At 40.0% G+C, this 17,486-nt stretch overlaps 1 protein-coding gene across 1 annotated transcript in view; it reads left to right on the top strand.

Annotated features, from left to right (window-relative positions):
* Positions 1-1,835: 1,835 nt before the first annotated feature.
* il1rapl1a (interleukin 1 receptor accessory protein-like 1a) overlaps positions 1,836-17,486 on the top strand; it is a 169,786-nt gene continuing 154,135 nt past the window's right edge. The window contains exon 1 of the mRNA XM_082508049.1: positions 1,836-2,573. The gene's annotated coding sequence lies outside the window, so the exon portion shown is untranslated. The remainder of the gene's footprint in view (positions 2,574-17,486) is intronic.

The raw sequence follows: 17,486 nt of genomic DNA, 5'->3' as shown, positions 1-17,486 counted from the left end.
ATGGGGAACAGAGCCTTCAGTCACTCTGCTCCTCGGCTCTGGAGCTCTCTTCCTCCAGCCATAAGAAATATAGACTCTCTTCCCACATTTAAGTCACAGCTCAAAACACATCTGTTCAAACTGGCTTATTTGCTTTAGTGCTGATTTTACCTGTTGTCAAGTTCTGCTTTGCAATTTTAACTTATTTTATGTATTTTATGACTATTGCTTTGTTTACTAATGTTGTCCTTTTGTAAGCTGACCTTGGGTTTTTGAAAGGCGCCCTCAAATAAAATGTATTATTATTACTATTACTCATGGTGATAATTGGGCTACTCAATTTAGTATGTGTTGGTTTCATCCTGGCTTTGATCTGATCTGAACTCTCTGATTAATCATTTACCATAAAAACAAATACATAGAAAAAATATACCACGAGCATTTTTATCCAGCAAAAATGTCAAACCAGCTTAAAATAGAAGGCATTCGCACAGAATGGTGCGAGGGAGACAGCGGGTAAAGTGTTAAATATTGCACACAGAGCAAACAATTCAACAACAATTCACCACTGAGTGTGCATTTGGCTGTGAGATTTCAGCTGAGCTGAGACTTTTTTTTCTTTTTCAGACCGCTATTACATGAATTAGTAGGATGTGTCTCATCACCACTGATGGCTCATGCTAACCCAAAATTGGAGATGAGTACAAGAACTGAATCATTCTCTATTGGATTTGTACACCCACACAGGTGTTTTCATGTATTCTGCTGGATTACATGCTGGTGTTAAATGTGGGCAGACGTAGTGTGTGGCATAACTACAGTCCAGGTACCGATAAGATGCTGAAAAGGTGTAATTTGTCCTGACAAAATGGATGTAACAAACTAACAGATGAGTCAGAGAGTTGCCAATCAAGCAAAGTCTATATATCCAGACCTGAGAACAAGTTTAGTCCAACAAACTTAGAGAAATCTTGTTATTTGCTGGCAGTTTCTTGGTAGCATGGTTGCCAAAGAATGAACTAACTTCTAAGTGACTTTCACAGTGAAGCTTACACGATTCTGATTAATGTGTGGTGTTTGCTTAGTGGACTAATCTTCAAGCTAAAGTTCATTACTCAATTAGAAACATTCCCTCTGTTGTTGTGTATATTGTTGTCTAGCTGTTCACCAGTGTGTCTTTGCTTAGAACTGCATGACGCAATGACAACATTATTGCCTCATGTAGATTTCACAGGTTTCTGAAAACAAGTCCATCAGAAAAAACATGAATGTAAAAGCTGAAGATGGTACTTTACTGCAAAACCAACAAACTGTATTTCTTCAGCCTCCACCTACCTTTTGGTTTTTAACAGAAACCGGGGAGATAATAAAGATATAGAAAATAGAGCTGCTCACTAACATAAAGAGGTCAATATTTTCTAATTTCAGTCAGACTTCAAACTGTTGTAAATAAGGATGTTATAAAAGAAGGCAGCGTGTAGCCTAGAAGCTCCCTGATGTCTCTGAGATTGTGATGTCGGTGTTTCAAATTCGACAGGTGTCCGGATAACTCCTTTTAATCGCAGCCGCAAAACAAAGTAATAACAAGATTAAACAGTAGGCTGTTTATAATTCATATTTCCATTTGAACGGACAACATAATACTTTGAACTCGCACTTTATTTCAAGCTCCTCTCCAGCGTGAGGCTGAAGCATGCAGTTTTAAGTCCCTTCTCTCTTCCCTGTTGATCTCTCCTTTTCCGCACCTCCCACCCCCGTATTTCCCTTTCTTAACCCTGTCCACCTTTTCCTCTCTTCCAACAAGTGAAGAGCGGATTTTTTTGCACTTCTTCTTTGGCGCTTTGAATTGAGTTATCGATGTCTGCTGGAATTTCTCTCCCGCGCCATCCCCTCGTCTATTTTGCCGTTCAGTTGCGATGATGGTGCCAGAGTGCAGGTGCAGCATGTGTTGGAGACAGCAGGGACGGTGTGTGGTGCACTAGGACCAGGGAGCGATTCCTCTCGTCGTGTGCATTGCAACTACAGAGGAGCTGTGGAGGAAACCCCCCCATCGGATCTGGCCATTATATCCATACATTTCTTTTCCACATCTCCACCGCGCCGCGGCTGAGTGGGGATCGCACCAATCAGCGAGCCTAGGATGGTCAAGCACCCAGGAGAGGATTAGCAGGCTAACCGAACACTATTTGCGTAAAAGTCAGCTGTCAGATATTTTTTTCGGAGGGGTTAGTCGTTTGACAGCTTAGCCCCAACTCGTTTTGATGTTATGTTTTATTTGCTGTAGTAAAATCGTATTTTTTTCTTCTTCTTCTACCCATCATCCGTTTTATTTCAAGCGCGCAAAGTCACATCTGCGTAGGAGAGCACTTGGCGCACTTCTCCCCCAAAGGACAGAGACAAAAATCTCCATTCTTCTGTTTGGATTTAAACCGGACGATCGGCTGAATGGGTGACCTCGCCGAAACACAGACTATCACGAGCTTGCACACACTATATGGAAACCTGTTTTCTCCATTGACCTGGAGTTGTGATGTCCAAAGCCTTCCTCACTGACTGACAAACGGCATCGTACCATTTTTGGAATCGAGTTGAAGGTAGGCCAATTTTCTTTTTTCTTTTTTTTGGCTTTTCGACATAACACGGTTTTTCTGACCATCTGATAAAGTTCGCAGACCTCATTTTAACCGACTCTTCTAATATTACAACCACAGATTGATCGCCCCTGGTCTGTGGTTCTGTCGGACAGTTGCAGTAGTTAATCTAGAAAAAATACCCGGTGGAGAAAGGCTAATATAAATCAGTTTTATAAAGCTCTGAGTCAGTCAAAAGCTTTTAAGGGGAGAAGTTCAACACATGCTGTGGAAACGATGTAATTGACTTCGAATATAGATTACAAAGGGCTTCAAACATTCAGGAAGCCAAAAGATAAATAATTAAACTAAAGATATGCGTCGCAATGTGAGAGGCAACCTCAGTGCCTGCCTTTTTTGTTTAGTTTTTTCTTTTTTTGGGAATGAGTGTTCCTGTTTTGTGTATTTGGCTCACGATATGTTTGCTCATGAGCTCAATCATGGAGATTCCGGAGAAACCCTCTGCAGTGCAGTCTCATACATCGGGCCGCCGGGCTCACTGGAGCTCACAAAGGAGAGGATTTAGATAAAGGTGTAAACGAAGCAGCAGCTTTTCCTGAAGGCAGTCTACCAGTAAGCCTTATTATATGCACAATCCTGTCTTTATACGGAGGGATATGGGCTGCTGGTTGTACCGAGGCAATGATTTAGCCACAAAAGAGAGCCTCAAAAAAACACAAAACTTATTATGCTCTCTCTCTCTCTCTCTCTCTCTCTCGTGTGTCACGTGCACACCCACACACTCTCAGTGATAGTTTGAAATGACTGTGTATGTGTGAGAGAGAGTGCGTCACTGTACTTAGGCTGTAAAGCTTAAATTGGAGACATATTTGAATGCCAAAGCTCGCGCACATGCTGTCATTATTTTACTGCCCGAGCAAAGCTTATCCGCGTCATTACGCAAATGTAACCGTATTGAAATGACAGCTTAATCGGATTGGGTTCCTTGCCATTTTGACCTACTGTACGAGTTACCCATGAGGGACGAACAGCGCGGCCCATTGGGTGGAAACGTACAAATACCGACGCATGACGCAGGGACATGAGTGATAGATGATGATCCTATTTCTGGAAGTGCGCCTGGATTATAAATGTCTGAACAATTTAAGCGCTAGTGGAAACATCAAGAATCGCCAGTCTTATTTATTGTTTGCCATGCTCTGTGCGTGTGTGTGTGTGTTTTAAACCTCACTACAGGCAGATATGAGGAGAGATTGTGGGTGGTCAGTGGCTCTTGGACTCATTGCAACCGTGTTCTTCAATTGAATACGCACACGCTGGTATTAAGCCCCAAAGTCTTTGTCTAGCTGTCACACAACCAGTGCTGCCTGGTTCGTCGCCAGGCTGCAGTTTGAGGTGACACCAAGCCGGAGTCATATATCGTTAATCAGAGCAGAATTTTTTGACTTTTGAAGTTTTTCAGATAACCTTTATCTATTGATGTTGGCCGGGACGATATCATCCGTGGGACTGAGGTGAGCCTCATCTCCAATTCACGCTGTTAACGAAAAAAGTCGTGAAACTGAACCGTCTCCGCGTCACGCTGAATTTTCAGTGTAGTTTGTGTGAGCACGGGGCCTTGCTAATAAATTCGTAAAGTCACTTCTGTCTGATGTTTCACGGTGCAGCAGATAAAAATGGCAGGCCGTCGCTCTTGCCAGCAGCACCTCGTCATAGGAGAGATGACAGGAACTGTCCGTGGTGCTGAAACAGACAGCTCCTTTGTTCAACTCTGGGCAGAAATGTTCGGTTGCTGCTGTAGGCTAACTCTCCTCGGCTTGTGTCACATTTTGTGTGCTAAATACTTGGACAGCTAGTGAGTCACACACACACATGTTGCATCTATCTATCTATCTATCTATCTATCTATCTATCTATCTATCTATCTATCTATCTATCTATCTATCTATCTATCTATCTATCTATCTATCAATCAATCATAGATTGGGACAGGATCACAGCCTTTGCTTTAAATGGCATCATCGTGTCTGTTGAGTGGTGTTAAAATCCATTAGCTGATCACCATAAAGTGGGGCTTCTCTTGGCCATGTGAACAATTGTTTTTCTTTCTTTTTTTTAAATGAAAATAACAGCTATTGACACCAGAAATAAGCCCAACACTAAAAGCAGGCACAAAGAGCAATTATGCCTCACTATGGTGCTGTAACTGTAAAATGTCAGTTTCAAAGAAATAATCTCTTCTCAGTCTTTTCATGTTTGCAACACATACACACACAAAATATGCTTTCAAATAAAACTTTTATTTTTAAGCCAGTTTTATCAGTTTTTCCAAAAATGAAGTACTTTCTTTATAAGACAGATGATTGTGTTCTTGGGGGAAAAACAGCATTTCTCCTGCTTTATTTTCTTTTTGGATTCCACAGAGCTAAGCACACAAAGTCTCTTACGACACCTTTGGTGCTAAAATGTGTTATAAACACAGTTGTGGCGCTGATATACAGCCCAAGTGGAAATCCGATTATCTCTGGTGGGGATGGGGGTGTTGTGACATCTAGTGTGCACTGAATGATTGACTGTACTGTTTATCTGTGATTACTAATAATATTCACATCAGTGTATCAAAATGTCATTATGTGATAACAATCTTGATAACCCCTACCAAGTTCAAGAAAGACATGCTGATCAGTGCCCAGTGGGACCACAGCAAGCTAATTTGTTTGCGTGTTAATGGTCATCTGGTATGGAGGGAATCGCTAGTACAGACTTCCTGAAGTGGTCTTTCGTTGGTAATGAATGGCGTGTGTGCTTTCCCCTAACGCTGATTGAATTAGGCCACCCTGCAGTTCCATTGCTTTCCCTAGGAGCAAAGGCGATCCTGCAGTGAAGTTTATCAATAAGCGGGTGGATGGAGTGTAAGTGGTAGTGTTGCCGGGGGCAGACAGCCGGTCATGAGGAGGGGGAACACGCTTAGGGAGAGTCCCACTGATCACACGGCAGATTGGGAGCCCTTGGTGCTAGCGTCTGTCGGTCCCTGCCGTAGGGGAAGAATGAGCAGTGGAGCCACACAGAGCTGACCTAGAACCACACACTGGGCCAACTTCAGGTCAGCATCCTGGGTGAAGGCAGCTCAGTTTAGCTCTTTTTCTTTTTCTTTGTGGTTTTCTTTTTTTGGAAGGTTTCTTTATCACAAAATATTCGGTCAATTTACCACAGTTGTGATCAGGTGATGAACATGGTTGATTCAGAACAAAGCGTCTAGCGAGCGCAGCATTTTGATGGCTTTGTTTTGAAGGCTGGTTGCTTTGATGTGGACCCCCATGAGGCCACTGGCAGCTGAGCTCCCACTGTGGCAGATTGATATTTGTAATTTAAGGGAAGCTGTCACACAGCATCCTCCAGATGGAGAGAGCCGCAGAGGCACGCAGTCGATTAAACACGGTTTGTTTAGGAATAATCATTTTGTTGTGGAAGCTGAGGATTCATTTGAGGCATATTGGCTCTAAGGTTCAAAATGCTCAATTATATCCTTACACACACAAAATCACAGCATAATAACATAACAATAGATGTAGCGTACAGAGTGGTGTCAGGGAAGCTTTTAGCTTTTAGCCTGTCTGTTATCTGATGAAATCGTTCAGATCGCCACATCACAGCAGAAAGGACAGGTCAGTGATTTGTGTCCCTGCTGCAGAAAAGGTTGAGTAAAGGTTGCGAGCCAATTCATTAATTCACTCACTGGAGTGTGCGCACATGCACATGCACGCATGTACTTGCATGCTGTTTTAGTCACTGGACTATTGGAATTGATATCTGGGGGAAGGGTCATGTTTTAAAGAGCCATCTTCTTCCTGTCACATTGATTGACAATAAAGGAACAATAAACATCTCAGAGAGAATACTGCTTGATTAACTAGCCTTCAAAGGAACCATACATGGACAATAAATCACGTTTTCATCTCACAAATTAGGACAATGGCATTTAGATGCCGGTTTGAAGACCTTCCAGCTTGAACTCATGACATTCCTGCTCATAGGTCTAACTGGTAATGTCAAATCCCATGAGGAGTTTAAGAGCAGTAATTTATATATTTATGTGATATTATTATAAATGATCCACTGTTATTGTGTATGAAGTGTTTGAAAAAGGAGGGAGAAAATGAGGCTGGGGTTTGAAAATGCTATAAAACATAATGTGATACAATATCACAGATATTGACAGTATTTATGACACATTAGAATATACATTTTTGCCTCTGATATATTTTCATTGTAAAATGCACTCCCAGATCAAATATCAGTAAGATGACAATAGTCAAGATGGCATTAATTCATTTATCATTCATATCGACTTGGGCGTGGTGAAGGATGACGAGGCCAAACTGATGCATCTAGACAATACAGCATGGTATTCAAGTATCTTTAGTTCTATGGCCGAACTGGGCAACTGCAGCGTTGTACTCAGTTTTTAAGAATGCCAAATGTTTTTCTATCAGTCAGTCATTTACGCCCTTTCTTGTAATTATACCATTTTTTTCCAGTTGCTTCAGTTTCTCCCACCATAACAAATGCTGAGCTGGTGCTGCCTCTTTACCCAGGACAATCTTATAAAAGCAAAAAAGGGTAAAGGTTATTTAAAAATGAATAGATTTGATCCATGTTGCATTTTCAGTGCCAGTTCATGAAGATTTTCAGTAGGCATGTATCAAATTTGAGGTTAAAATTGTTAAAAACGCTTTTTATTTACTCCATTTACTTGTTTTGTTTAAGAGGACCATAGCACATTTACCCTTCCTTATTATCATTGCAGTTTAAATATATGTGGTGCTTTTAGTTGGTACTAATCCTTAATGGTAGATAAACAAGAATGACGGTGCAGCAATTGAGGTATTTTACGAGAACAAAAGAAAAAAAATAATAATTTTGTTGATTTTGTTTTTTATAAATAGGAAATGAAGAAAAGTCCTTATCACATTTTTATACAGGTGAATAGTAAAAGTCGTTAGTCGACAGCAAAACAATGATTATACAATCAGATTAGGAAGTTTAGCCACTCCAGCAGTCCTGAAAGTACGGTTGTGTAGGCTGGGAAATATTGTTTGCTTTTATGCAAAAACTCATTTGAACTGTTACCTCCTAATTCTACTACCAGTATGTATTTGCAAGTGAAGATAATCAAATAAAAAACTGAAATTTCATTTAATTGTAGGGGAATTACACCCTTAATCATGGACCTCATTATAAAGTTATTGTGTGTTTTTGAAATTAGTATTCTTTTTTCTTTACTTTCTCTGAAAAAGCAAAATTTAACATTCACATCAGAGAACAGAAAGACAGTAATACAGCTCACTGCAGGATCCTTGACAGTGGATGCTTAAACATCTGTACTGATACCACCTCTCTGATAACCTCTAACATTATCGCTCTCACAGCACTTGGCACAGATCCCACTTCACTGATTCCCTCATCTTTCCTTCATACTGTAACTTTGGTCTGTCTGCCTCAAGTTTCTTTCAGGAACACATTTTTAGAAAACGTAACTTCTTACTTTCACTGTACTTTGAAAGCTGTCAATGTAAACAAAGTTAGGCCTGTCAAGGTTGCTTTCAAGAGCTTGGCTCTTAAATTCAGTCACTCGGAAGCATAAGCTGCCAGCTCTTACAGTATTTAGATTAAAGTGGTGTCGATTTTGTACCTTCAAGTCACTTTGCTCACCAGATAAAAATGCCTTTATGTTTAGACATTTATTGAGAAGACTAATGGAAAATGGCCTGTACTTCTAAATCGACCAGAGAAGGAGATGAACACGGGGTAGAAAAAATGAGGAAGGCAGGTAGTTATTTAAGGAAACGGGGAAAAAATCTGCATTATCTGGAGGCTTGATGTGCAGAGAGCAGTCACTGAGGGGTGGCGATGTGGGGGTTTGGATATATAAAAGTTAAAGAGAGGTACACAGACTTGCTTTCAATTGCTAAAGAACCATACTCTTTAAGCTCGAAGGCTGGAATGCAAGTTTGAAAGCCGATTAAATATCTACATAAATCAGCCACAAAATTAAAACCACTGGCAGGTGAAGTGATCAGTGATCGTCGTCTCATTACAATGTAGTGCTCTGGTGTTGCCCTTAGCACATGAGTAACACAAAAAAAGAGACCAAGTAGTTCATTTAGCTTACAAACTAAAATCCCGTAGAGCACCTACAAGATACACCTGAAAAAGCCTGATCCATGCAGGCCCCTCCCCGTAATCCACAGGGTCCAAAGGGTTGATCCAGTCCTGCCAATGTTCCAGTGCCAGACCCTACAGGACACCCAGAAAGGTCCAGTCTTCATGCCCTGATGGGTCAGCTGCGTTTTTGTGGCTTGAGACAGCCCTAACTTAGCACAGGTAGATGGTTTTAATTGTGCCTGAAGGTTGGATCTTTCAGGAGGGTTTAACACCAAAAATGAATTATTTAAGACTATTTTCATAAGAAGATTTACAGGGGAGTTTATTTTAGCTCTTAACCCCCAAACATATTATGACTACATCAGTGCACATTTGTTGCCAGATAGAAGTTTAAAGAGTTTTATTATTTCATTTAAAAAGTCTTTATTGTGTTTTGGATTAGGCTTTTTTCTCTCTTTTGATGGGAGCTGGACCATAATGGAGCCAATCAGGATTTCTAACATTTTAATTAAAATGCAATAATTGGAGTGAGATTGTGTTCCAGGACGCTGTCAATCAAATCTGATCAGCTGAATGAAGGCAGATTATCAGAATGTTTAAACTATTATTTAAATGTTAGCTTTAGCTTCAGTTTTTACTTTTATAATCATATATTTGATGGAAATGTTAGGATTTAAGGAAGAAGTCTAAGGGATTTAAGAAAACTGTAAAACTAGTTGTTTCTGTAAAAAGAAGAGGAAGAATTGGGGCTATGCAAATGTTTGAAGGATTTAGACTTTGTTATAGTGGTGCAAAACCTTTTAGGGAAGATGTTATATTGCAATCATTCACCCTTTATTTTTTCTTAACACTCTCTTTGAGCAAAACCAAGGTTTGATTTTAAACCATGAGCACAATCTGGTTTCAGACTTAACCAGCTGTTTGAGTTTCCCTAAACCTAAAAACACTTCATCTCAGAAGCCAAAATAAGACTCGATAGAAGAGATTAGACAACATTCATATGGATCATTTTGCAAAACGACAAATGATCTTTTTCATCATATGATCTAAAAGGACGTGTTGCCCTCTCAGTCTCCATCAATAAAAAAAGAAACTCGGTCTGGACATTGTTAATTATTTCCCTTATGATTATGTCTGTCACGAGAACATGCTTGAATAAATCCTATTCCTGACTTTAAACGTATTAGGTTTCTCTTTTACTGTTTGCACGCTGCCTTTGGCCCTGCCATAAAATACAGAGGGTTGACCACACCGCCTGTAATGGAATCAATCTCTCAGCTGTCACTTTGCATTGGTCCTGGGCAAATCTCACCAGTGTCCCATGGGTGAACATGTAAGATATGCAATGTGAACGCTTCCAACACGTGTGCTCATACAGGGCACATAAATGAAAGGAGTGCAGGGATGTAAAACAGAGAAATGCTCACACAGAGTGGCGCGCACAAGATTAAGCCTGGCAAATTGACTTGTCTTGATGTCTGATGAAATTGTATTTAAAGGTGTAATTTAATCATTTTGCTTTTGTAGAATTTGTGTGGAAAGTGAATCACAGTTGTAGCGCTCCTTAGAGACACGGATGTTGGAAGTCTCAGAGCTGGCAGGTACTTGTAAGAAAGTGGTTCGAATGTTCAAGATCAGATTTGCTCACAACAGTGTAATTGTAAGCTTAAGCTGCGATCTCTCGGTGGACTGGCCCACAAAAAATAGACAGTGGGGGGGGAGAGAAGGAGTGACTTTATGTCAATTTTCTGCTGCTTGGCTTGTCATCTTGCCTCTCAAATCCACTCTGATGGCCCTAGCTCTGAGCTATAAAGATGGGAAGACAAAAACAGACAAGGTCACGCAAGAATTGGCATGGGGGAGACAGAGAAAGACGCCGAGACAGGAAAAGAGAACTCGAGGTGTTTCTACTGTTTCCTAAAGCTGAAACGCTCTGCCCCGTTGTTTTGTCAGCTGCAATGGTCTGTGTTATGGTGCAATGAGACCCCAGGGAGTGGGGACTGCCATAAATATTGCACTGTTCTGAGCAGCCGTCTCTGATGTGGGCTCACATTGTGCACCGGATGCTGGCCATTAGTGCTGTTGGTCAGTAATGAGTGGGCACCAGGGTCTTTAAAACAGTCTTCCAGTTGAGTTTACACAGACGCACACACGGGGCAGCAACTTAGCGCAACAAACAGCTTCCTTGTCAGATGATGAGCAAAGATTAAAACTTTGGGATGTAGAGAACTCATAATAAACAAACACAAACAAAGGAAGCTGGGTTGTTTTAGTGAAGAGCCACTAGTGTTTGTTGGAGCTGACATTGCAGTGTGTTTTGTCGAAGGTCAATGACATCTATGTGTCTGTTCATCCTGGATATGCTTGTGTGTGTGTGTCTGCACACACATAGAGACACACACACACACAGGCCGAGTCAGTCCTGTTCTTGGCTCCAGCAGTGATCTGGCACTTCTCCTAGTTCTGCAGCCCCTGCCATGCATCCCTCTCTCCCTCCCTTTCTCCTGCTGCCTCTCCTCCTCCCATCCCTCTTTTCTCCCTCCATCCACACACCAGTGCAGATCAGCCTGCCCGGGCCTTGCAGGGTGTCAAAAAAAAAAAAAGGAAATAAAAGAAAGAGAGCTGACTGGACTTTCACCCCAGCTCCCCCGGTATGCTTTCTCATTTCTGGCTCAGTTTTTAATGCTTTGCTATCATGTGATGGTAATATGGCAGCATTATGTACCCAAAATACAATATGCCACTCAAAAGATGTTGAACACATGGACTGTGAAGAGCTGTGACTAGTTACAGGCTGGAGCTGCAATCAACAAAGTCCATTCATTATTCCTTGGACAAAACCTAGATAACCCCACAGCAGGGATAGACACATGTACCAACACACATATAAGAATACCCTGTCTTAAATTTCTGTTTCAGTTCACATAAATCATGTAATAAGATTCCATCTGAGATAAGCGGAGTGCTCCCCACAGGGCCCTTTCCCCTCTTGGAGAGAGGCACAGCACTATAGAATGGATACAGCTGTGGTCAGAGAACAATCAATGCTACTAACTCTGTGTGTGTGTGTGTGTGTGTGTGTGTGTGTGTGTGTGTGTGTGTGTGTGTGTGTGTTTGTGTGTGTGGTTGTAACATGGATTTTAAATACTCTTCAGGAATCACTAGAGAGAGCACATACTAGATATTAAATTTTAACGGCAACCTTGAATTTCCAGTAGCCTGAACAGATTTTTTTTTTAAAAGCCAGATCTAAACATTTCCATGCTTTATTAGATATGTGGATCACTATATCTGAAAACACTGCACCATTTGCATAAAATAATGGTAATTAATCTCTTATTTTCTTGAAAAAAGAAAAGGATGCCGGATGTGTGCATTCAGACAAAGAACAAAAAGTATACAGGAGTGCAATGTCCACTTTGGTTTAGCTGAATATTGTCTAGCATCCAAAACATTGATTTTAGAGTCCCATTGCATCATATAGTGCACTGTGGCCAGGTGGAGACAGTCAGGTGAGTATGTTGGGATTCTATAGACGAGAGAGTGAAGGTCACTGAGATGTGCTTATGGGGCATTGCTCACATAAAACAGCTGGGGTAATACAAGGTAGAGTGATGGTGTGTACAGCAAGAGATAACAATGGGAGCGCATGTTCAATTAAACATATACCATCCATTGATCCATCCCTAGTCAGTGTGATACCTCCTTTGTGTGTGTATTTAGGTCTGGTTGGCTGCAGGTATTTTACTGCAACACCCAGACGGCTGTCATTGGTTCACTTAATGCTGCTGCACATATATCTTTCTCTGTCAAAACTGACAGTACCTCAGGCTCTTTGTAGGCTGTAAAGTCAAGGAAACAAGACAAGTTCAACTGTGACATACTGCCAGTAGTTTTGGTAACTCACACCTTGGTAAGTTCCTTTTTTTGTTTTTGTGGTGTGCAATCTGGTTCCATTTAGACTGAGGAAAGTCAGTTATTTTCATTTTGATAGCTGATATTGTAATAATTGAAAGCGTGAATTCATTCACATCAGTGGAAACATTTCTTTAAAGGTTGTGTTGAGATGAGGAAGCAGCTTATCACTTGAAACCTTCTGAATGGGTGTTCTCCAGTAGACTTTCTTTGTGTACAGGCTAGGATGAGCTGACCTGCTGCTCTTTGTGGATTTACACAATACAGATAGACAGTACATTGTTTATGCTGTCTTTATATTAGGCACTATAAAGTTAGTATGAAGGTGGAATTCAGTGAATGAAGCTAAGCAACATCAGCTTAACTTCAAATTCATCCCTGCTACACTTGATGTAATCTAACTCTGACCATGAAACCACAGCCACTGTCCACCGGTCACACACAGTCCTTTACTGTGAATAACCACAGTACTGCAAACTACCCTGTTTATCCTGCACTAACCTGCAGACTTTTTCATGCAATCTTTAAATAGCACAGTTAGTCTACAACAGGTTGTTTTGCAGCAAGTTTCACAACATGAAAAAAATGTCACATGTACAGACCCAATATCTGATTTTAAAGCAAGAGGAATTACATGTAAGCTTTTCCAGTTTATCAAATACCACTGAGCAGTCCTCACCTTTAAATATGACCTCCCTTCTTGGTCTTTGTTTCTCCATTGCGGAGTGAAGTTAAGTCTCGTTTTTTTCTCGTCCTGTGAAATATAGCAGCTGGACCTTTAAGCTAGCAACACACTGCCGTCTGATGCTTTTTGAGCTGATAGAAATGTTGCAAATGACTTACTTAAAAAATGTTACTCACTTTATGTTTGCTCCTCTTCAGTAGGGCTAGCTAAATGCTGAAGTACCGTAACCGTAACTTATGGACAGCTGCAGTCGGTCCGATGTTGTGAATAAAAATAATAATAAATAAGTTGAAACATCGGCCCACTTTAAACCCTGACTTTTAGACAGAGTTTTGTCTCTTTCATCTGTTGTTATGTGTCATCCCCTGGTGATTAATACATGAACAGGACTGCCTTTCAGGTGTTACTGTTTAGGCTCAAATTGGTTTGACGTTTGAAGGCTCGCAGTGAAGTGAAATAATAACCCTTCAAATGCCCTAAACCAAAAGTAATGAGCCTGTTTTGAAAATATAAGGAATAGAAAGTACAGATATTTTTTTAAAGTGCAGTAAAAGCAAGTAAAAGTTGTCAGAAAAAAATACTCAAGTAAAGTACAGATATCAGTAATGAAGCATCTGTACTTTGTTACTTCCCACGTCAATAAATTGCTGGAACCATTCCTCTGAGATTTTGTGTGGAAAAAACCTCAGTTGATCAACAGTTTCTATTATAATTTTGCTTTGAGTTCCTGCAATGTGACTGATTTTGCATTAACGAGCAGTGTATCTAAAAAAGTGGCCAGTAAGCATATAAATCAAGGCAAGATGCCATTCAGAGAACTATGGAAGCCACAAAAAAAAGGATCGTAACTCGAAATTTTGAGTTATTTTCTCGAAATTTAAACTTTTTTTCTCAAAATTTCGACTTATTAACTCCAAATTTCGACTTATTAACTCCAAATTTTGAGAAAAGTAACTCGAAATTTTGAGTTAGCGCTGCCATTTCAGTAATCTACGTGAATGACGTCATTTCCTTGTTACCTGGAAGCTGAAGCCCTCAGGTACAAATGCTACAGCCAGCCGGTATTACATCCAGTCATGAATGCACAGATTGCTGAGTATTTTCAAAAATGATGAAATCCATGTGTTATTAGCTGAATTACATGGCGTTACTATCAGCAAACGTACTCGCGAAAGTGCCAATTTGTTGCGATCAGGTTTTGACTGCGCGTTACTCTGCGCCATATGCTTCCGGGTAACAAGAAAGTGACCTAATTCAGGTAGATTACTGATTGGCAGAGCTAACTCAAAATTTTGAGTTATTAACTTGAAATTTTGAGAAAAGTAACTCGAAATTTCAGGTTTTGTTTCTCGAAATTTCAAGAAAATAACTCAAAATTTTGAGTTATGGATACTTGTTTTCGATACTTTTTTGTGGCGGAAAAGGGCTTCCATAGAGAATGAACTGGAAACGTTTCAAAATACTTTGACAGATTTAAAACAAAATAAGGTTTCTAGACTAGATATGCACATTTTACTTCAGTTATACTTCAGTTAAAATACTGAACCGTGCACTGGACTATACGGAGATGATGAGATGAAGTGTATGTTTATGCAGCTGTGAAGACCTTGCATACGTACACATAAAAGATGTTCTTCTAATAAAAAGTGTTTGATATTACTTTTAAATAGCAGGATAAACACACGAGCATGCTGGAAAACAACCACGGCTAGATGTTTCTTGAAATGTTTTTCGCAACAGCATGCTTGTTATAATTTATGATGCTCTGATCCAAATACAATTGATTATGCAACTTACAGTTGGATTTTTCATTGGAGGTATCTTTCTTGTCTGTTGTAATTCTTCTCAACCCCCGCTTCCTTATTTCTTCCACTTTCCTCTCCATTTCTTTTAGTTCTCTCTATTCCCAGCCTGTCCTTAGTCAAGCAGAGAATCGATTTTTAAACAGGCAGGACTCTGGGGACCGAGCAGAGAACCATTATTGGCCTCGTTTAGGCTCCATTGCTACTACGATGGCTTCTCCAGACAATAGGACAGACTGTCATGGATACCAAATCGTAAATGCACATTCCAGGTGAAAACCGCTCAGGCCAGCATTTCCTTTCCTCAAGGAGCTTTGTTTTAAAGGGAAAAAAATAGACATATACAGTCTTTTTAAACGACTGCAATGCCTCTCTACACCCCATGTCACAATCAAAAGCAAGATAGGATGGGAATATAGCAAATGTATAGTCTTTTTTCCCGCGCTGCAAGCTACCTTTTTACCTTTCCAGCGCTGCCTTAGTTTTTGTGGAATTGCAACATATGGTGATGTGTTTCTACTGCAGTGGCTGCTGATTCCTCATCGGGCACGCTGCGCTCCTGTACAGCAGCTGCATGTCTGTCAGGCAGCTGAAGCGTGCAGATCCAATCAAAGTCCTCATTTTCTATCTCGGTTTGAAAGTTTCCCTGAAAGCTTCTGTGGCAAACCTTTTTCATGACAGACGTTTTATCTTGTCACAGCCAAGAGAGCACAGGTGGAATTAACAATCCCTCACTTCCATTAATTGTCCCCATAGTTCATGACAGTGAACCAGCATGCACAAAAGCAGCACCTCGCTTATTTGGAACTGAACCATCATTACTATACATGCCTGGATTGTGTAATAGAGTCCCAACTTGCATGTTTTCCTTCACACTTTTGTTTTTCACACTGAGAAACAGAGAAAAAAACCTGAATTTGAGAAAATTTTCTATGACTGTCTCTCTCTCATAATTCTCAAAGTCTTTTACCTAGAGGAGAAAGTGTTTTGTTTGAGTTGTCGCACTTTTAGGCAAGTGTGTTGACACTTTAAGATATACTTGGATGTCCTCTAACTTCAGATGTCAATATCAGACTGCAGTTTGGCAGATGAAGGATATTATGCTCCATGCCTAAAAAAATCAGAATCAATTTAAGCAAATCAATAACCATTTGGGGATATTTTTATTCACTTAAGTTGATGAGAGGATACAATTTAGCAGGTACTTGACTAGAATCTATTGCTGTTGCCTGGCTACATGACTCAGGTATCATGAGAAATTGATGTGTAAATTACAATGTGTATATAATAACTGTATATTTTTGTGTTGATTATACAATAATAATAATAATAATAATATGAAGAACTTTATTAATTCCTTACATGCGGACTAGAGGGATCTTATTCCAGTTAAAAGTCCCTTTTAAGCCGGCCAGTTACCAGGTTAGTGTCCTATTGTGTTTTAGATCTTTTGCAACCTGGGAACATATCAGCTAATCTGCTGACTATGCCTCTGGGGTAGCCGGGCCAAGACCTTCTCCTCTGTGCCCCAGTCACTTTTTTTTTTATCAACGGAAAAAAATTCTTAAAAGCTAATTAAAATGAAAAAAAAGAAGAAAGAAAAACCTTAATTCTTTTTTGAGTACAGTTAATAGTTACACTTTGGCAAATTCATTCTGCCCTTGGCTCTTCGCTAACCACATGCAGCTAACCATGCAGCAACTGGTTTGTAAAACTTGGACTATAAGAAGACTGTAAATAGAAACCAAACATGATATATCAAATATCTTGTCCCCTGGCTACAAATTCGCCATTGTTGTATACAGATATGCATTTATATAGATTAAACATGACATGCCTCATTGGCATTAAGTCACCATTTGTTGCTTTTTTTTAATTTGTAAAATAGATTTAACAGTGTACTGTTTTGAAAGAGTTACTGATAATTGCTTTACATTTCAGCATGCATATTTACTATTATAAACTAAAAAAAAACCATGTTTGCAATGAGGAAAGAATATGTTAAATATAACATAACGCCTACAGAGTTCACTGAACTGCGCTGAATCTTCACTGATGCCAGAACAAACTGTGCACATTTGAGCTTGTTCTTGCAATGTAGCAATTAGAGCAATAGCAAATCAGAATAATATAATAGCCACCCATCCATCCACAACCTGGACAGATTGCCAGTCTATGGTGCAGAGTAAAAAGTGCTTTAGATGAAACTTGTCAAATATCACATCAAAATATAAGGCACAACATTCATCCATATTTAAAATGTTCTATGTTTGTGTGCACACCCCAGTTTGTTTACCATTCTGTGGAAGTGGTGTGCTTGCATTCTCCAGTGTTTTTATTCTACCTGCG

The sequence above is a fragment of the Aulonocara stuartgranti genome, assembly GCF_965226115.1.
Source record: "Aulonocara stuartgranti genome assembly, chromosome: 16".
In the NCBI taxonomy this organism is placed as follows: Eukaryota; Metazoa; Chordata; class Actinopteri; order Cichliformes; family Cichlidae; genus Aulonocara; species Aulonocara stuartgranti.
The sequence above is the reverse complement of the archived record's forward strand: the minus strand, read 5'-3'. Positions and strand labels throughout refer to the sequence as shown.